This window comes from Bombina bombina, chromosome 9, assembly GCF_027579735.1.
Source record: "Bombina bombina isolate aBomBom1 chromosome 9, aBomBom1.pri, whole genome shotgun sequence".
Lineage (NCBI taxonomy): Eukaryota > Metazoa > Chordata > Amphibia > Anura > Bombinatoridae > Bombina > Bombina bombina.
This window is the reverse complement of record NC_069507.1, coordinates 212,353,366-212,376,565: the sequence shown is the minus strand read 5'-3', so window position 1 is coordinate 212,376,565 and position 23,200 is coordinate 212,353,366. Positions and strand designations below refer to the sequence as shown.

Genomic DNA, 23,200 nt, shown 5'->3' with positions numbered 1-23,200 from the left:
AAGACTTCTTTTGGTGCCTTTTTCAAAGTTTTAGATTTAAAAATGTTACATGTGCAAACTCTATCTGGACAACAGTCAACACTGTAGCAAAATAATTAAGAGGAAACTTTATTTATTGAAAACAATGTTAAAAGCTTAAAGATGCTAAAAGCCAAATGTATTTCCTCAGACAGAAGTGCATGAAGCCTAGACTCTGCCCTTGTTCCAGGGATAGGCACAGACAAAGGCTGTGGTGGACATTTTCCAAAGTACAGAACTTAGTGAAGGACACCAAGGTACATTTGAAATTAAAAACATATAGTGCTTGGTGTTATTATACTGATGCAGATACCACTGATTCTATAACCAGCCCTCCTCTGGCTATACCCATGTGCCAGTGTCACTTACTGTGTCATTATATAGTGCTGGGTGTTAATATACTGATGCAGATACCACTGACCCTATAACCAGCCCTTGTCTGGCTATACGCATGTGCCAGTGCCACTACTGTGTCTTTGTATAGAGCTGGGTGTTATTATACAGATGCAGATACACAACCAGTATTTCACTCAGGCTTTAGTTATTCCATAACTTATAACCCAATATCGCTAGCAGTCTCTTGACAAACCCCTAACTTTATTCACACTACATATTTTTTTTTATTCATATTAGTCAATCAAAATAAATACTAAGGTTGTGGCGGACACTGCAAGGGCTAGTCACGGACACCAGTGTCCGTGTACGAACACCTTGCCTATCCCTGCCTTGTTCACTGGCCTAATAAAGTTCCACATTTTTACTTAAAATATATATATATATATATAAATAAAATAAATAAGTGATCCAGTAAACAACCCCTTAGCCGCGGACAACTTTCCAGTTAACTCCCTAGGCTTGAGAGCGCCAAAAATATTACCCACTATGAAGCAGCCGACCGCAAGAGAGGCGAGTGTGGCCAAAACGGGTACACATACCTCGCTCCCCAGCCTAGAGGTGACTCACTGCATACAGAACATCAGAGTGAAAATTCAACTCCCTACGGAACAGAGGCTTCTCCTGAGGCTAACATAGAAGCCGAGAGGAATATAGCACCCAACTACCTCAATAACGATCACAAACCTACCAATTCCTCGGGTGATATGGTGAGACTGTATGGCGTCCAGGCCGCAGCTGGGGAACCTCCTCTGTATGCACTTGAGGATGCGGCTTTGGTTAGTGTGCTGTCAGGTCCAGATCCGGATATACACAAGCAGGTAAGGGGTTTATGGACTGCCGAACCCCACAGCTACAACACAGTGTGAACCCCTAACCTGGGACAGCACACCTTTCAAGGCTACAGATTTTCAGCATGGAGGTCGTATTGTATTCACTCCAGCCAGAACCTGAAGAGGGGAGTTGGTTAAATGAACTTAGGAACATTAACAGCTAGATAAGCATATAACTCCATAATTCATTACCCTATTACAGTGGTTCTGATTAATGTGGACGCCTAATAACAATAATACTATGCTTTTTTTTAACATGATGCCTCTGGTCCCTGTAATGGGGGTAGAAAGCATGTTATTTGTGGTTTTCTCCAACATAAGTATGTTTATTTCAATCTAGTTGGCTCTGTGAGTTTTTAGCATTTAAGCATATAAAATTATATGCACTCTACTTCTAGTTTGGGACTCTATTCTATATACGGTTTGCATATTTTATGATGTATCCATTGGTTTGGGCACACAATACCCCTGCTCTTTAGAATTGGAATTATGTCTCCCTTTTTGCCCATAGATTATAGTTATAAATAAGTGTGTATATATAAATGTAGGGGTATGTATATGTATGTGTACGGGTATGTGTACATATATAGGTATATGTATGGGGGTATGTATATATAGATATGTGTCTTTCTGGTAATTAGGAGGATCATAGCATGACTAGCAGAGATCTGTTCATGACATATATATATACATATATATATATATATATATATATATATATATATATATATATATATATATATATATATATATAGTGATCACTGTGATAGGGCATTAGTTAGAGCTCACTTACAATACACTTCCTAAACAAGATCTAGGCTCCCAGCACATACCTCTAGTGTTTCCTAGTTGGCATATTTCCCTTCCTGATATATCTAAGAAATATTTTGATCTTGACCAATGAATTCTAGCCTCCTTGAGTGGTAGACACAGAACCCCAAATTTTAATTGCAGATACCATGTAACTACATAGTAGGTGCATACAGTATATCATATATTTTGATTATAGTCTTTTCCTTTATACCTTTCCTTCATGGTAATCATTTGACAATCACATTAAGCTGTTTCCTAAGGTCCAAGAGTTGCCCTGTTTGTTCTAAGGGTCCAAGAGTCGCCCTGTTTGTTTTTCTGTTTCCCCCCCCCCAAAATCCCCCATTAAGTCAATTATACAATTAGGGAGGTCAAAGAGCGGCTTCCACAGAACAATAGGGAGGAAGATTTATCTTTCATAATTTATTGTTCAAGGGGAGATTTATATTACTTTATATTAGAACATTGAGGTCTTTAGATGTTTAGGTAATACTGATAATGTAACTGACATAATGCTAGAAAAGTATGCTGCTTTATTGATCTGTGACTCACCAGCATTACCTGTATATTTATGTCCACATTGAAACTGTCTATTGCAACCTCCCTGTTATGTTTTTGTTGAATGCCTCAATTAAACAAAAAAAAAAAGAGTTGTAGTTAAACTCCCTATCTACGGTAAACATACTTATCGAATTGAAAAGGGGTTATAATGTGTTGCACTTCTTACCATAAGACTTTATGCTGGTAACTTTTTGGAACACTTTTGGTTCCTTTTTAAAAGGTAATAGAAGACAGCACTCGGTAGACTTAAGGATAAGCAATAGAAGCTTTTATTTACGTAAATAAAAGCTTCTATTGCTTATCCTTAAGCCCAGTGAGTGCTGTCTTCTATTACCTTTATCTCTACCTACATTCAGCACCCTGGCAACTGGACACCTGTTTGTGCGAGTGCACCAGCCTCTGTGAATATATATATATATAGTATCTCACAAAAGTGAGTACACTCCTTACATTTTTGTAAATATTTTATTATATCTTTTCATGTGACAACACTAAAGAAATGACACTTTGCTACAATGTAAAGTAGTAAGTGTACAGCCTGTATAACAGTGTAAATTTGCTGTCCCCTCAAAATAACTCAACACAGCCAATAATGTCTAAACCGTTGGTAACAAAAGTGAGTACACCCCTAAGTGGAAATGTCCACACTGGGCCCAATTAGCCATTTTCCCTCCCTGGTGTCATGTGACTTGTTATTGTTACAAGGTCTCAGGTGTGAATGGGGAGCAGGAGTGTTAAATTTGGTGTTATCGCTCTCACACTCTCTCATACTGGTCACTGGAAGTTCAACATCACACCTCATGGCAAAGAACTCTCTGAGGATCCGAAATTAAAGAATTGTTGCTCTACATAAAGATGGCCTAGGCTATAAAAAGATTGCCAAGACCCTGAAACTGAGCGGCAGCATGGTGGGCAAGACCATACAGCGGTTTCACAGGATAGGTTCCACTCAGAACAGACCTCGCCATGCTCGACCAAAGAAGTTGAGTGCACATGCTCAGCATCATATCCAGAGGTTGTCTTTAGGAAATAGACGTATGAGTGCTGCCAGCATTGCTGCAGAGGTTGAAGGGGTGGGGGTCAGCCTGTCAGTGCTCAGACCATATGCCACACACTGCATCAAATTGGTCTGCATGGCTGTCATCCCAGAAGGAAGCCTCTTCAAAAGATGATGCAAAAGAAAGCCCGCAAACAGTTTGCTGAAGACAAGCAGACTAAGGACATAGATTACTGGAACCATGTCCTGTGGTCCGATGAGACCAAGATAAACTTATTTGGTTCAGATGGTGTCAAGCGTGTGTGGCGGCAACCAGGTGAAGAGTACAAACACAAGTGTGTCTTGCTTACAGTCAAGCATGGTGGTGGGAGTGTCATGGTCTGGGCCTGCATGAGTGCTGCAGGCACTGGGGAGCTACAGTTCATTGAGGGAACCATGAATGCCAACATGTACTGTGACATACTGAAGCAGATCATGGTCCTCTCCCTTCAGAGACTGGGCCAAAGGGCAGTATACATGATAACGACCCCAAACACACCTCCAAGACGACCACTGACTTGATAAAGAAGCTGAGGATAAAGGTGATGGACCGGCCATGCATGTCTCCAGACCTAAACCCTATTGAACATCTGTGGGGCATCCTTAAACTGAAGGTGGGGAGTGCAAGGTCTTTTACATCCACCAGCTCCGTGATGTCATCATGGAGTAGTGGAAGAGGACACTACTGGCAACCTGTGAAGCTCTGGTGAACTCCATGCCCAAGAGGGTTAAGGCAGTGCTGGAAAATAGTGGTGACCACACAAAATATTGACACTCTGGGCCCAATTTGGACATTTCCATTTCAATTTGGACATGGGGGTGTACTCACTTTTGTTGTCAATAGTTTAGACATTAATGGATGTGTGTTGAGTTATTTTGAGGGACAGCAAATATACACTGTTATACAGGATGTACACTCACTACTTTACATTGTAGCAATGTGTCATTTCTTCAGTGTTGTCACATGAAAAGTTATAATAAAATATTTACAAAAATGTGAGGGGTGTACTCACTTTTGTGAGATAATGTGTGTGTGTATATATATATATATATATATATATATATATATATATTTAAAAATATATATATATATATATATATATATATATATATATCTTCATAATTTGATTAGCCAAAAACTCACAATCCTATATATTTATATCCATATGCAAACAGACAAAAACTTAAAGGATAAGCATGGACGGAGGTACCAGTAACAATGTATAAAATGGTGGTATTCAATCTTCAGTTTCCATATAATCAATGCCCTCAAAGAAAATTTATCATAAAACCAGTGACAAAACAAATGGTTCCAGAGAAATAATGGATTAAACAAATAGTTAAAGGGACAGTCTACACCAGAATTTGTATTATTTTAAAAGATAGATAACCCCTTTATTACCCATTCCCTAGTTTTTCATAATCAACACAGTTATATTTATACACTTGTTACCTCTATAATTATCTTGAATCTACGCCTCTACAGACTGCCCCCTTATTTCAGTTATTTTGACAGACTTGTATTTTAGCCAATCAGTACTTACTCCACGTGCGTGAGCACAGTGTTATCTATATGACTCACATGAACTAACACTCTCTAGTGGTGAAAAACTGTCAAAATGCATTCAGCTTAGAGGCGGCCTTCAAGGTCTAAGAAATTAGCATTTGAACCTCCTAGGTTTAGAATTTATTTAAGAATACCAGGAGAACAAAGCAAAATTGGTGACAAAAGTAAATTGGAAAGTTGTTTAAAATGGCATGCCCTATTTGAATCATGAAAGTTTATTTTGGACTAGACTGTCCCTTTAAAGGGATAGAGAGGTCAAAATTGAAATGTAAATGGGTTCATTTAAATATTAAATAGAATCATTTTTTCAATATACTTGTATTAGCAAAAATGCTTCTAATAAAGCTGATGTTTTGCATGTATGCTCTGAGGGCCGTGTACAATTTTTCATACGCTATGCTTGCTTATAGAACTGGAGGGGTGTGGGTTTGAGGAGTGAGTGGCGCAACTTAATGCTTATACCCTTATGTTTAAAATGGACAGAAATAATTCCAGAATGAGGTTTTTGAAAAATAACCAAGTGATATAACAAATAAAACTTTTAAGTTGCTATTTTATTGACTCCAAAAAATACATATACATTAAAAAATAGGCATTAAAAACATATATATGTCGTTACTACAAAATGTGGGGTATATGGAAGGCCCTATGCATGCAGTGTATGCAATTATGTTGGATTGTTTTGGTCCTTATGCAGTTTCATAGGTTATACTACTTTTATCTATTTTTCCTTGGTTGATATATTTGGCTGGTATATTTTGCTCCGTTGTTTTTAGTGTTAGCAGCTAATTAGGTTATTTGTACCTAGTACATAGAATACCTAGTTCAATTCCCTAAAGTAGTCAAAAAACACAAATTATTTATATATTAATGGAAAAAACATATATTTTGTCTAGCGGAATTCGTGTAGTGAGTAGGCTGTAAAAAGCTCTTGGTATGTTATATTAGGGGAGTAGATCAAAAGCTAAAAAGATCAAAAGCTAAAACGATAAAATGGTAGGAATATATGAAATAAAACAATGAAAATAAAGAAAATAAATATTCAGATAAAAATAGATAGGTAATTCTCAAAATGCATTTATAGTAGTGAATATACTGTTAATGTTAGGTAGGAATATATTTAAAGGAAAAACATTTTTCCCTTATAGTTGTCGGCCGACACTTAACAAAAAATGTTATGTTTAAAAGTTTTGCCCAGTCTTTGGATTGAAAAAAACCACCGGTGGATTTTACTGATTGAAAAGTTCAGGATAATTTTTGGCAGTAAGCGTCAAACTTTATTGCAACTTGTTTGGTGGAAAGGTACTCCTTGTATTGTAATATTATGTTTGTTGTAGCAAAATGTTGCAAAGTCTGTTAGTATGTCCTTCTTTCGATGTAGATGTGAGGTCCGTGTACTCAAATACAGGATTTCAAAGAATTAAACGAGTATAAAAAAAGAGAAGAAGAAATTAAACAAATACTGATTAAAACCAAACGAGAACTAGTAGATAACAAATTTAAGAAATTTGAAAGAGATAAAAATGACTATTCTGCTTTTGAGAAAAATCCTAATGGAGAGGAATACATAAGCCATAAATGGAGAGGCAATAAAACAGAAATAAATGAAAAAAATGTAGAGCCCGTATCACAAAATGGGCAACTAAAACAACACCACTATAGGCCATACACAAACTAAATAGAAAGTAAAGAACAGAAAGGCTACAATTTGAGGCCATCATGGCAAAGAGTAGAATATAGAAATGGGAAAACTAATTACAACTATCCCCAGACGGACTCTAGACAATACAACAACTATCAGAGAAAAGAACCCTACAATACTCACAACAATTACTATAACAGGGACCATCAGAGAAATGAACCCTACAATACTCACAACAATTACCATAACAGGGACTATCAGTGGAGAAACACAAACATAAGACCTCACGATCAATACAAACAAAATAATCACTACAATGAGTATGAGAATACACACTATAATAGAACAACACATGACCAACGCAGAATCTACCATCAACCAACTAACACTTATAATGAACACCAAAATCCACACAATAAATTTTCAAGTAACTACAACAGATTTCTACCTCTAGAAAACTATGAATCACAAAAAAGGACTGACACACAAGAACCAATAAGAAAAAATGAAAGCGATACAGGACATATAGCAAATGAAAAACAACATTCCTCTTTTTTAGAAATAGGCCCAAACCAAAACTCAGGGAGAAGAAAAAGGAGAAATTCAGAAAGAGAGGAACTAGAGGAGGTAGACCAAAGAGATCAGAAAGAACACCATTACCAACAGAGGGCACAGTTTCAGGAAATGAAAAGGAAGAAATAAATGAAAAACAACAAGGGATTTACAATCTTAGTAAACTCCAGTTAAATGACGCCCAAAAACAAATATTAAATAAAGGGCTATCATTTGCACCGACACAACCCATAGACAAATTCAACACATTTATCAATGCACATAAATTTATTCAAAATCTGACACTAAAGAAATATTTCATAAAAAATCCAGTGGAAAAACCAAAAATTGAACATAATGGCGAAACTAATACAATAAGAGAAACAAACACTAAAACTTTTTTCAGAGATGAAAAAGGTTTTATACACACTGACCTGAAAACAAAATCTAATTTCTACCCAAAAAATGAAAAAGGAAAATACATAGACACTTTTGAAAAATTAATCACAGCCGACATTACCAATTTAAAAAGCAAAAAGACAAACAAACAGAACCTTACCAATAAACAAAAACAACTCATAACAGAATTAGAAAGGAACAATGAAATAATCATAAAGCCTGCAGATAAAGGAGGGGGGATAGTTATTCTAGACAAATCACAGTACAATGACATGATTCTTAGACTATTGAACGACACCAACACCTACAAAAAGATGATTGCAAACCCTACTAGAATATATCAAATTTTTCTGAAACATCACCTAGAAAAGGCAAAGACCTGTGGAATCATAACAGAGAAAGAATATGACTTTTTATACCCTACCTACCCCAAAATTCCAATTATATATGGACTACCCAAAATACATAAAAGCATTGAAAACCCCCCAGGCCGCCCTATAATATCGGGGATAAACTCCCTAACATCTAACCTATCTGCTTACATAGATAAATTCCTACAAACTCACGTAAAAAATTTAGACTCCTATCTTAGAGACTCATCCAGTCTACTAACAATTTTGAAAGACATAAAATGGCAATCAGATTACCTATTAGTAACATGTGACGTTTCATCATTATATACGTGCATACAACATACAGATGGAATAGATGCAGTGAAACATTTCCTAACCAATGGAGGAGAAATGACAATGAACCAAATTGATTTCATTTTAGATGGAATCAATTTTATTTTAACACACAACTATTTTTTATATGATGGCATCTTCTATGAACAGGTTTGCGGAACTGCCATGGGTACCAAATTTGCACTCAGTTACGCAAACCTGTTCATGGGCCTATGGGAAATCAATTTTTTGGATCATTGTGAGTATAAGAATAACATTCTAGTATATAAAAGATATATAGACGACCTTTTCTTCATATGGAAAGGTAACGAGGAAGACCTAATAAAATACATACAATCTATGAACAATAACAACAAAAACCTAACTTTTACATACACTTTTAGTAGAGATAAAATCAGTTACTTAGATTTAGAAATCTCACCCAATGGAGATAAACTAAATACCAAAACATTTATAAAGGAAGTAGACGTGAACAACTACATCCACTGGGAAAGCTGCCATTTAAACAGGTGGAAACAGAATATCCCCAAGGGTCAATTCTTAAGACTTAAAAGAAATTGTAGTGACCCAGAAGTCTTCGAAAAACAAAGCGAAGTTTTTAAACAAAAATTCATAGATAGAGGATATAACATCTCCAAAGTAGAAAAAGATATAGAAGAAGTAAGAAATATAGACAGAAATGATATTCTAAATCACAACACTAAGAAAAATAAACCAGCAAAAATAACTAGTGATAGAATAAATATACCATTTATCACACAATACGGAGAAGACAAACACTCAATTGAAAAGATTATCAAAAAACACTGGAATATCCTAAGCTACGACCCTGATCTAGGGCCACTATTACCTAACAAACCCAGATTTATCTACCGAAGAGCGAACACATTAAAAAATAGATTAGCACCTTCCATGAAGAACAATAGGAGCAAAAACATTGAAAAAGGAATATTAGGAACAGAACTTAGGGGTTTTTACCCCTGCCATATATGCAAAGCCTGCAGGAATTCAAAAAAGACAAATACTTTTACATCCAACAATACCAAACAAACATACAAAATTAAAAACACTATAAGATGTATGGACAAAAATATAATTTATCTCATAGAGTGTAAAAAGTGTAATTTACAATACACAGGAGAAACGGAAAGAACTATACGAGAAAGAATAAGAGAACATATTCTGTCCATAGAAAACTCAGAAGAAAAAAGAAACTTAGAACTCCCTGTCCCCAAACATTTCAGATCATGCAATAATAGCAATCTAAAATATTTTAATTTTACAGCAATTGAAAAAATAAGTAAAAACGTTAGAGGAGGGAATCAATCCAGAGCATTACTACAAGCAGAAGCAAAATGGATTTTTAAACTACAAACACTACAACCAAAAGGATTGAACATAGACTTCAACCTAAACAGTTTCCTTAAAGAATAAAAGACCTAAACATATTATTTCCCCATCTATTTTCCATTCCTTTACTGTGTTATTCTCAAACCAAACTATATAGAATATCACATATAATCCATTCATATTAATTACTCAATCCCTAAATTTCACAAAATATTTATCTACAAATCCATTTTTTGCGTATTAATATCATATGAAGGCATAGATAATTTAGACTGGTTTTAAAACATCCCAAATAATTTTCTCCTGATACAAGATCATAAACCTAATTTGTGTTCGCGAATACAACCACAAACTATTACTTTAAGAATACTTTACAAAAGGAGTAAATACTGAACTTTCCACAAATCAAAAAAAATATATAAAATAACGACTTTTTCAAACTCAACCACAATGACATACACACTCCACAAACAGAAACCAAGTAGATCTATCACTAAAACCAAAAATCTTTTTATTTTTTCAACAAACGATCTTAGAAGAACAAAATACATTTATATATTTTATCCATCTAACTTGCTTTTCATTTATGCAATGTAGTATCAAGATTTTTCCTAACTTAAACACAAAGACATATATCCGTCAAATAATGAAACTAAGTAGATTTATTACGAAATTTAAAATCTCCAAACTTCTTCAACAAATGATCTCAGAAGAACAAACATAATCTTAACTTTTAAATACTATTATTTTGTACTCCTCTATCTGAAATCGACTCCCATATATGCCATATACCTTAGGAAGTCTTTTACTTATATTCTCATATACTTGTGTTACCGAATATAAGTTTTTTACTTATATTCTCATATACTTGTGTTACCGATTTTAGAAATATGAATTTTTATGAACACTTATGTATAATAACCCTGACACAATAACTTTTGGAATTATGAATTCTTATGAACACTTATGTTTACTGACTCTGGCAAATGAAAAACAAGAATAATATGTCAAAAAGATCCGTGCAATTATGCAAGGCAAATTGAACAATTGATCCAATCAAAGTGCAAATTTTGAACGAATAAAAAGACTGCCAAACCCTTTCACAGTAGTACAGCTTGAAAAAGGCCAATGTAACGGCCGAAACGCGTAGCGAACTACTGTGGCAAACTTTCTCTTTTCAAACCCCCGGGTCACAAAAAACCCACTGTGACCAAAAAGAATCACAACTTTTCTGCTATAAGCCACCTTGGATGCTAAACTTCTCACCGTTTTACAATTCTGAGCGAGAAAAAGACCGGAGAAAAGAAACACATTGGCAGTTTTGCCCCCTCCGAAAATTGCTCTCTAAACTGAGGACCGGAACTCCAGAGGTGGATAAACCATTCCTTACCACCTTCAACAGAGGATCAAAGACCAGAAAAAGAGGACTACCCCGGGCGGCAATATCCAGGCTCCATGATCGGCGAAGAGTACAGTGAGTAAAAAACCGCCCCTTACTGCAACATCTCTTTAGACCGTAGAGCTCTGGCAACATCTAACATTTAACAAAATACACGGACCTCACATCTACATCGAAAGAAGGACATACTAACAGACTTTGCAACATTTTGCTACAACAAACATAATATTACAATACAAGGAGTACCTTTCCACCAAACAAGTTGCAATAAAGTTTGACGCTTACTGCCAAAAATTATCCTGAACTTTTCAATCAGTAAAATCCACCGGTGGTTTTATTCAATCCAAAGACTGGGCAAAACTTTTAAACATAACATTTTTTGTTAAGTGTCGGGAAAAATGTATAAGGGAAAAATGTTTTTCCTTTAAATATATTCCTATCTAACATTAACAGTATATTCACTACTATAAATGCATTTTGAGAATTACCTATCTATTTTTATCTGAATATTTATTTTCTTTATTTTCATTGTTTTATTTCATATATTCCTACCATTTTATCGTTTTAGCTTTTGATCTTTTTAGCTTTTGATCTACTCCCCTAATATAACATACCAAGAGCTTTTTACAGCCTACTCACTACACGAATTCCGCTAGACAAAATATATGTTTTTTCCATTAATATATAAATAATTTGTGTTTTTTGACTACTTTAGGGAATTGAACTAGGTATTCTATGTACTAGGTACAAATAACCTAATTAGCTGCTAACACTAAAAACAACGGAGCAAAATATACCAGCCAAATATATCAACCAAGGAAAAATAGATAAAAGTAGTATAACCTATGAAACTGCATAAGGACCAAAACAATCCAACATAATTGCATACACTGCATGCATAGGGCCTTCCATATACCCCACATTTTGTAGTAACGACATATATATGTTTTTAATGCCTATTTTTTAATGTATATGTATTTTTTGGAGTCAATAAAATAGCAACTTAAAAGTTTTATTTGTTATATCACTTGGTTATTTTTCAAAAACCTCATTCTGGAATTATTTCTGTCCATTTTAAACATAAGGGTATAAGCATTAAGTTGCGCCACTCACTCCTCAAACCCACACCCCTCTTGCACACCATAACTAGATATTTTTGGGGAAAATATCTTAGGAGTTAGGGCATACCCAAACAAGGCAGCGCAAAAAAGTTTTAAAACTCTCCTACCAAACTTGCTTAGAGAACTGGCAGTGCTGTGTATACAGTCTGTGAATACTTAATTTGTGTCATACAAGCCACTGCTAAAGGTGTGGTATTTGAATACTTGTGCAATCACAGCATATGTGCATATGCCACTAAAAAACAGTAATAACTTTTACTAGAAGCATTTTTTCTAATAAAAGTAAATCGCAAAAATGCTTCTATTTGAAATTGAAACACAGCCATGGACCATGCTATTCTAGGATGACTGCTGCCGGAAGGGTGGTCATAATAGTGCGGTCCTGCTGCTCGCAGTGAGACCCGCACTACTATGACCTCAAAACCATTAAAGGGACACTGAACCCAAATTTTTCTTTCGAGATAGAGCATGCAATTTTAAGCAACTTTCTAATTTATTCCTATTATAAATTTTGCTTCGTTCTCTTGCTATCTTTATTTGAAAAAGAAGGCATCTAAGCTTTTTTTAATTCAGAACTCTAGACAGCACTTTTTTATTGGTGGATGAACGTATCCACCAATCAGCAAGGACAACCCAGGTTGTTCACCAAAAATGGGTCGGCATCTAAACTTACATTCTTGCATTTCAAATAAAGATACCAAGAGAATGAAGAAAATTTAATAGGAGTAAATTAGAATGTTGCTTAAAATGTCATGCTCTATCTGAATCACTAAAGAAAAAAAAATTGGGTTCAGTGTCTCTTTAATGACCAGTGACGTACAAGGTACGTTACGGTCGTTAAACACAACATTGCAATAATAAAAAGATTTAAAACCTTACTTTTTTCCACTTTACACTACTGATATTTAGTTTAAAAAAATCTCATGACATGACACCATTTCTAAATGTATTTTCATGCAGAGCAAATATCCAATACATTACCTCAAAAACCAAGATAAAACTAATATATTCTGAATATTAAAATGAATATATGTCAAATAGATTGCACATTATGACACAGAAAGTGTAATTCATGTAGTCATAAAATCCATAATTAGCTGAAATTAATATTGAAAGTTAAAGTTCAACCTAACTTTTGAAACGTTTAACCTGCTATATCAATACAGTTCACTGAATCCATTTGTTAATGCACATGTCATGGTTGTAATATTAATCAGTGCAGTTGCCTGCTGACAGGAAGTCCTTATCTCTTAGCAGTCCCTTTAACTAAGGTGTATGTCAACAGCATTTTTGTCAGATCTGAGATTATTGATTAGTTGACTGTTTTCTTAAAAACAATGAAAATATGTTTTACATATTTATAAACCAGTCTGTCAGAAACCCTCATTAATTTCCCATTAGGAAGACAGTCTATTATACACCATTGTTTACTTTGGGAACATGAAGCGTCAAACGGATATGTATGAAATTTACATTTACGCTGTGTGATAACCCTAAAAACAAGGACAGATCTTCTCTTAGTGCTCATCAAAATAAATCACAATTCCATTATTCCTTTATGTAGCAATTATCTTAAAACATGATTAGGGTCAGGCAATAACTAGCATAAACCCCTCAAATACCAGAGACAGATGAATCGCTTTGCGTAACTACATACTGCATGAAGGGTTAACCTTTTTATATTATGGCCAGCAATATCTTTCAGATTCAATATAATATGCAAAATAAACATAGATGTGTTCCTTTTGGTAAAATTTTACTTTAAACTCCTTGAGATTTTAATAAAAACTAGTTATATAAAAGAACTTTGCACTTATAAGATGGAGTTTTTCACTGAATATGACATGCATCCTTCTGACTTCTCAATGATAACCCTGCTACATATTTCTCCTTAATTAACTTTAAAAGATAGTCTGCAAAACAATGTACTTTATACTAACATTAAATGGACATTAAACACTAAATAAATGCAGAATAATGCATTCAATTTAGTCTGAGAATAACATGTAGATGTATTTTTTAAAGTTTCATTAGCTTTTTAAATATAGACAAAATAAGAGTAAAGTTTTAGTGTCTATAAATCAATGGGAGCTGCCATGTTGTAACTTAAGTTACCTTCTCTGCAGCTGTTAATTAGGGACAGTTATAATAATAGGTCACTAGAGTGTGCAGCCAATGGCTGTGTGGAATATAACAGTGTTCTGTGCTTCCATTTCGAACACAAACTGAAAAGCTCACAATTTTAGAATGGAATTACAGGAAAAGGGGACAAAATAAATAATGAAAGTATATTGCACAATTTTTTTAAATATACTTAAGCCAAATGGCTCCTCAAAATAAGGCAAATGGTGGATGAAGTTTGGGTATTGGAAAAAAAATAGCAGTAAAACGGATATTCATTTGTTTTACTAATGTTGAGACATTTTCTTAGATAAATTCAATGTCAACAACATAAATATTTTGTACTTACAAGGTGTTTACTGTTCCTTTAAAGGGACATGATACACAAATGTTAAAGCACATGAAAGCGATGCAGCATTGCTGTAAAAAGCTGACTAGAAAATATTACATAAGCATATCTATGTAAAAAATGAAGGATATTTTAGCTCACAATTTCCTCAGTAGCAACAACCCATTGTAAAGGGATTTTAAGCAGCCAATCAGGATACTAGTCCCAGGACTTGCAAGGGAGTGTGCATCTGACATGTACAGGCACAGTCATGTTATTTCCCTACTCAGTTTAAGGAAGTTTACTATGAAATCTTGCAAGAGTTAAGTGAAATCTCATGAGATCACAGTAAAGCAATGCAGGATCTCAGAGCTGCTGGTGCTGATTGGCTGTTTTTTCTTCTTAAACATGCAGCTAGACAACAGTTGAAGGATAACTGATCACAGAGCACTTACTCTGGTGAGCTGTACAAAGTTTGAGGTAAAATATCTTCCTTTTTTTTACATAGAGATGCTCATGTGATATTTTCTTGTCAGCATTTTACAGTTATGCTGCATCACTATCAAGTGCTTTAGCATATGAGTATTATGTCCCTTTAAATAGGGTACATTTTGTCTTGAAGTACTCGAATAGGAAGCCAGAAAGATATATCTGGGGAACTACCTGATATGACCACAAGATGGAGCAAAAATAGGTTGCGTGATTAGAAATATCATGAGAACTGTATATGATAAAAGGGAACTTCCCTCCTCTCTTGTCATTTATGATAGTTTTGTAATTTGCACTGAATTGTATTTGATTGTTTTGGGTCTATCTTAGTGTGTCTCACTTTACAAACACGTTTTAGACTCTAATATCTCACTGCTAACAGGAGTTACATTTACACAGATGAATTGAATGCTTTACAAAGCTCAACAACTGTTTTTCTGGATGATGGAAAAATAAATATATAAAAACATAAGCTTTTATCAACACATTGCTGTGGTACAGACACTTGCCTTAAAGTCTATACCTTAGTCATCTTAAAGTCTTACCTTAGATTAAGCTGTGAATAGCCTCTTGCACCCTTTCTATATCATGCAGCAGTAACAGTAAAAAGGTTATTTTAAAATGACTTTTTTCTGGTTACTGTAAAATGGCTACAAAGCTCCGCCCACTGATGACATCACAATCTTGGCTGCATTAAAGGCTTCACTAGTTGCAACAGACTGTCAATGCTATTCAGCAGAGAGCATAGATGCAGCACAGATTGTGATGTCATCAGTGGGCGGAGCTTGACAGCCATTTCAAAGTAGCTTCATTTTAAAATAACTTTTTTACTGTTCCTGCTGCATGATATAGAAAGGCTGCAGTAGGATATTTGCAGCTTAATCTAAGGCTGTTCCTGAGTCTACCTAGGTATGATTTTCAACAAAGTATACTAAGAGAATGAAGCAAATTAGGTAACCGCATCAAATTGGAAAGTTTCTTATAATCTCATGCTCTATCTGAAGCATGAAGGTTTTATTCTGACTTTTATGATCTGGCACATTCTCACTAAGTAACAGCAAGATATAGGTAAGATTTTAAGGGCTAAGTAATACAATGCGGTAGTGCTATAGGACTTGATATGCAAAGACGCCAGTACCTGCGTCAGTGAAATGGACAACAGTGTCTACTGCCCTTTTACCCGCAGCTTCTGGCATGGGGTTTATAGTCTGCAATTTCTATTAGAATTGCATGATTTATAGAAGTTATCAAGCTATTGAAATATAGTTTTGCATTCATGTACACAGGTGAGAATGAATAATCTTTGTTCTTTTAAAACCACTCAATTTGAAGCAAATTCTAAAAACAACTGTGTTCCTGCAAATAAGAAGCTGCTTAACCTTTTAAAGCCGTTATGCCGTTCCATTCCGTCATAATTAGACTGGGCTTTAAAGCCGTTATGACGGAATGGAACGGCATAACTAACGGCTGTCCTGAAGCCTTCTGTGCTTCAGGGATTTAATCGCGGTCTGGAGGGCGTTCCTAGGATTGTAGGGACGCCCCCCAGATGCGATCCAATAATTGAAATCTCGCGATCGTATGCACGATCGCGTAGTTTCAATTTGTCTACATCGGAACAGTTGTTCCGATGTAGGCACTTTAACCCTGTCACGAAAGGGTTAAAAGTATATATTTGTTAACAATAACTTAATCAATTCTACCTGATCTGAGACTAAATGCTCATTGGAGAAACTGGCCTTGCATCCAATTCAACAGCTATTAGAAAATATTCAATCACTTTATTTGCAAACAAATTAAGTGACTAGCAATTTATCATTTCCTGAATTGGACTTATCAGCAAAAGTACATATCATTAAATAGCTGATGTGAGTTTTTTGCTGGCCATATCACTGCATATTGACATTTTCAACTTTCTATGGGATACCAGTCTACAACAACCTGTGCCCTTAACTTTAATTATTTTTGTAGAAAATGAATGAGACTCACTTTGGGAACAGTCACATATTACAGATGTATATGACATAAAGAAGGATGATACATTTGGGGACAATAATATTCTATAGTTAGAGAAATACTATTTATAGCCCACCGGCGTTAGACGAGGTAATCTTATCTGCACAATTCAATTAGCTGCTCTAGTCAAAAGGTTTCCAACGCCATCAGAATAACAGGTGCTATAAAATACTTATAAATAATTTGTTTCTGTTGAGGATAGCATAAAAAGTGAGCTTTATAAGTCACCATGTATATAATTAAATGCAGAGTTCTTAGTAACATTATAGGTACTAAGGTGTGTGTGTTATATACAAAGATCTCTTCAAAATAAATGACTAAAAATAACAAAACATTTAGGGAAGTTATACTAACACTGAAGGTAAATGTAACGCCATGAGATTGTAATTTAAAATTAATTTAATACAATTAAAATGAATAGTTTAATTATGAGTACTAAAGTCATATGTGATATACTTACATTATTTATTTTATGGTACATTAACTCCAATAATATGGCTTTTGCAACTGAGAGAACTGGAAGTGCACAGTACACAAGCTAATACCTCATAACATTAGTGGATGAGTATCAGGGACACAGGAGGTTAGTAGGGGCCTGCCACCATTTTGTGGGTAGAAAAATTCTGCAAAAAGGGACTTATGGTTGTCTTAGAGAGAAAGATCTTGGAATTAAGGGCTGTCCCTCTCAAATAGGGACATTTGGGAGGTCTGCACAAGCCTAATACTCTCACATTCCTGTCCCTGATTGGCCTCATCAGAGGTGAAAAAATACTGCAAAAATAATAAGTGTTCCCAACAAAATGACAGTGGTCAGCCATGTTTACGCTAGTAATATGTCTGGATTAGCTCTTCTGGTCAGGGCAATTTGGCTATTGAATAACAATTTCAGCAACATAAGGTGCTATTGTATAATGAAACAATTGGCTGGCATGCTAATTTATTGCAGCCCTACACAAAATCCAACACATTACTTTTTATGTCCCTTTAAGGCAGGTAGCTATGTCTGTAAGCTTAATGAGATATTGTTTCATTTATTGTTGTAATAAAAAAAACACTAAGCAGTGAGTTATACTTAATAGAAACCATTGTAGCATATATTATTCATAATTTTTAAAGGATTTTAACTTGTATTTCTTTTTTTTTTTTTTTTTTTTTTGCTTTACCTTCTTTGTGCAGTGTCCATTACTTCCTGTCACAGCTCAACATGGGACTGTGGACTATACAGGAAGAGTAGCTTTTCCTTCAAAGTGGTTGCTAGGAGATACCCATGCTCAGTAGAGAACTTAAAGGGACTGTTTAGTCAAAATTAAACTCCTTATTTGCCTTCTTGTAGAAACCCCAGCCTCCTACTGGGGCTGTTACAGGAAGTAATGGACCCTTTACAACTTAAGTTATAAATAAATAAAAATAAATAAATATATATATGTATATATATATATATATATATATATATATATATATATATAATAAAATCCTTTTAAAATAATTAATAATACACATTGCAATGGTTTCTATTAAGTATAAGCCACTGTCTGTTCAATGTAACAGATTGTTTTATATCCTTTAAACTACATGGAGATATGTTGCTGACGTTATATATGTTTTATATATGGCACAGCTGACTATATGAGTATGTGCAAGCTCTTAATAAGAGTGCACAACTGATACAGGCATATATTCTGTATGTTATGTGCACAGTAAAATCTACAAATTAAACTGATTTATCTGTTAAACAAAATCTATAGCACAAATATTAGCATTCAAATATTAAATGTAACATTCAAATATAATGTCTGAAAATCATTTACTTTAGAAGACTATGAGAATCAAAATGCAAATGTTTTTATTCAAATGTCACTTCAAGCAAACCCCCCCAAAAACATTAAATGTCTACTGTTCAGTAAATTGAAGGAATATTAACCCCATTTTTTTCTATTGTGATTCAGTCAGAGCATATAATATTATACAAGTTTACAAATTACTTCTATCATCAAAGTTGCTTCGTTCCCATGGTATTCTTTGTTAAAGAGATACCTAGATAGCTGGCTGGAACACTACAAGAAGGAAACAGTGCTGCCATCTAGTGTTCTTGTAAATGAATAACATGTCTTGCCAAACTGCTGCCATATAGTGATCCAGATAAATGCATGCTCCTGAGCTTACTCCCTTGTCTTTCAACAAAAGATACCAAGAGTACAAAATTTAGAAAGTTATTTAAAATAGCATGTTTTATCTGAATCACTAAAAACAAATTTATGGTTTCATGTTCCTTTAATGAAGGCTGGCAACATCGTTTATTTTTACAAATATGCTAAGATATTTATCCATCTCTACAAAAACATAATTTATGCTTACCAGAGAAATTCCTTTCCTTCCTGGCAGGGGAAGTCCACAACTTCATTCCTTACTGTTGGGAAATACAACATCTGGCCACCAGTAGGAGGTAAAGACACCCCAGCCAAAGGCTTAAATATCCCTCCCACTTCCCCTATCCCCTAGTCATTCTGCTGAGGGAACAAGGAAAAGTAGGAGAAACATCAGGGTATAAAAGGTGCCAGAAGAAATAATATAAAAAGGGAGCTGCCCATCAAAAAAATAAATTACAGGTCGGGGTCGTGGACTCTCCCTGCTAGGAAGGAAAGGAATTTATCTGGTAAGCATAAATTATGTTTTCCTTCCATGAGGTAGGGAGAGTCCACGACTTCATTCCTTACTGTTGGGAAAACTATACCCAAGCCCCAGAGGACACTGAATGAATAACAGGATAGAACAGAAAAAAGAGGAGGACTTTTCTCCCGAAAACTGCAAATAAACACATCAAACTTGAATTTGATCCATTGAGGGTTCGTTCTTAAAAGCCCAAGAGGAAGCCACTGCGCTAGTGGAATAAGCCATTATCCTCTCAGGAGGCTGTCGTCCTGCTGTCTCATAAGCTAAGCGGATGACACTCCTCAACCAGAAAGATAGAGAAGTCGTAGTAGCCTTCTGCCCCTTATGCTTCCCCGCATAGATGACAAACAAAGAGGAAGATTGTCTAAATTCCTTAGTAGCCTGAAGATAGAACTTCAAGGCACGAACCACATCTAGATTGTGAAGCAAACGTTCCATTGCTGAAGAAGGATTAGGACACAAGGAAGGAACAACAATTTCTTGATTAATGTTAATTATTCAACACCACCTTAGGGAGGAACCCTAGTTTAGTGCGTAAAACCGCCTTATCTACATGAAAAGCCAGATAAGGGGGATCGCATTGCAAAGCAGAAATCTCAGAAACTCTGTGTGCAGAGGCAATAGCCAACAAAAAAAGAACCTTCCAAGATAACAATTTAATGTCAACAGTATGTATAGGCTCAAACGGAGCCTGCTGCAAAACACTAAGAACAAGATTTGGGCTCCAAGGCGGAGCCCCAGATCTAAGCACAGGTCTGATCCTAGTCAAAGCCTTAACAAAGGACTGCACATCCGTAAGCTCAGCCAACCTTTTGTGCAGTAACACCAACACGGCCGATATCTGTCCCTTCAGGGAACTAGAAGATAGGCCCTTCTCCAGTCCATCCTGGAGGAAAGCTAAAATTCTGGCAACCTTAACCTTATGCCAGGAAAAGCCATGCTCTTCACACCAGTACAAGTAAGTCCTCCACACTTTATGGTAGATATGACGAGTAACTGCCTTACGAGCTTGAACCAGAGTGTCGATAACACTCTCAGAGAACCCTCTTTTGGCTAAGATTAAGTGTTCAATCTCCACGCAGTGAGCCTCAGAGAATATAGATTTATTTTAATGAACGAATTGACCCTGTATCAACAGATCCCTGTGACAAGGTAGCCTCCACTGAGGAGATGAGGGCAGTCCCACCAGATACGTAAACCACGTTCTTCGCAGCCACAATGGAGCAATCAGAATTACAGATGCTATCTCCTGCTTGATACAAGCCACCACACGAGGGAGAAACGGTAATGGAGGAAAAAGATATATGAGACTGAACCTCCATGGTACTGATAGGGAATCTATTAATTCCGCCTGAGGATCCCTCGACTGCGACCCATACCTGGGTAGCTTGGTATTGAGGTGGGATGCAATGAGATCTATCTCCGGCGTCCCCCACTCGCTGCATATCTCTGCAAACACCTCGGAGTGAAGAGACCATTCCCCTGGGTGAAAGGATTGCCTGCTGAGGAAGTTCGCTTCCCAGTTGTCCACACCCGGAATGTGGATCGCTGACAGCGTACATTTGTGAGTCTCTACCCACTCTAGTATCTGAGATATTTCTCTCATCGCCAAGGAACTTCTCGTTCCCCCTTGATGGTTGATATAGGCAACCAAGGTTATATTGTCTGATTGGAATCTGATAAACTGATATTGATCGGAAGTGAGGACTCCTCCTGAGTCCACAGACCTTGTGCCTTCTTGGCACACCAAGCGGCTCCCCAGCCGGAAAGGCTTGCATCCTTAGTTACAATCTCCCAGGACGGTCTCAAAAAGCACATGCCTTGGGGCAGATGATCTGGACAGAGCCACCAGGAGAGCAAGTCTCTCGACAGGCTGTCCAGCCCAATCTGTTGAGACAGATCTGAATGGTCGCCATTCCATTGTCTCAGCATGCATAGTTGTAAGGGTCTGAGATAGAATCTGGCAAAAGGAATGATGTCCATGCAGGACACCATGAGTCCGATTACCTCCATACACTGAGCCACTGAGGGTCTCAAAGGAGGCCTGGAGGGCAAGACATGCAGAAGTTAGCTTGCAATGTCTCTGATCTGTGAGAAATATTATTATTTACTAGATGAAAATATGGTGCCTGTACCAAGATATCGTCCAGGTAAGGCGCTATTACAATACCTTGTGTTCTGGCAATGGCTAGAAGAGCCCCCAGAACCTTTGTAAATATACTTGGAGCAGTAGCTAGGCCAAACGGAAGAGCTATGAACTGGAAGTGCTGATCCAGAAAAGCAAACCTCAGGAACTGAAAATGTTCCCTTTGAATCGGGATGTGAAGGTATACATCCTTCAGGTCTATTGTGGTCATAAACTGTCCTTCTTGAACTAGAGGTAGGATTGGCCGTATTGTTTCCATCGTGAAAGAGGGAACACTCAGAAACGTGTTTAAGCACTTTAGATCCAGAATTGGATGGAAAATTCACTCCTTCTTTGGAACCATGAAAAGGTTTGAATAAAACCCCAAACCTCTTTTTGCTGTAGGTACCGGGACAATTACTCCTAGAGAGGAGAGATACCGTACGCAACCTAAGAAGACAGCCCTCTTTTCTGGTCTTGTTGAAAGACTGGAGAGTAGGAATCTGCCCCTGGGCGGACGAGACTTGAATCCTATCCTGTATCCTTGGGACACAACCTCCAGGACCCAAGGATCCTATACATCCTGGAACCAAGCGTCTGAAAAAAGAGACAGTCTGTCCCCTACTTGAACTGATCCGGATCGGGCAGGCTTCTTAGTCTGTTTGGACTTATTCCAGGAGTGAGCGGGCTTCCAAGTACTCTTGGGCTGCTCGAACTTGGAAGAGGACTGCTGTCATTCAACTTGTCAGTACGAAAGAAACGAAAATTAGACAGTTGCCGTCCCTTAGGACTATTTTTCTTATCTTGTGGTAGGAAGGCACCTTTCCCTCCGTTAACCATACAGATAATGGAGTCCAGCCCTGGACCGAATAAAATCTTCCCCTTGAAGGGAAAAGAAAAGTATGCTTATCCAACGTGGAGATAGCACCATCCACCTTCGGGATGGAGCCCCACAAATCTAATTAAAAGTCAGGGACCGGGAATAGCAGGCTTGTCTCCCTTCTTAGACTTTAGAACAGTGTTTAGGCAAATGGAACAAAATTAAGCAGGCGGGCAAACCACAGCCTCCTCACAATATAAACAGGAA

At 36.3% G+C, this 23,200-nt stretch overlaps 1 protein-coding gene across 1 annotated transcript in view; it reads right to left on the bottom strand.

Moving 5' to 3' along the window:
• The window catches only part of INPP5A (inositol polyphosphate-5-phosphatase A), an 878,314-nt gene that overhangs the window by 363,850 nt on the left and 491,264 nt on the right, over positions 1 to 23,200 (bottom strand). The gene's annotated exons all lie outside the window — the stretch shown is intronic.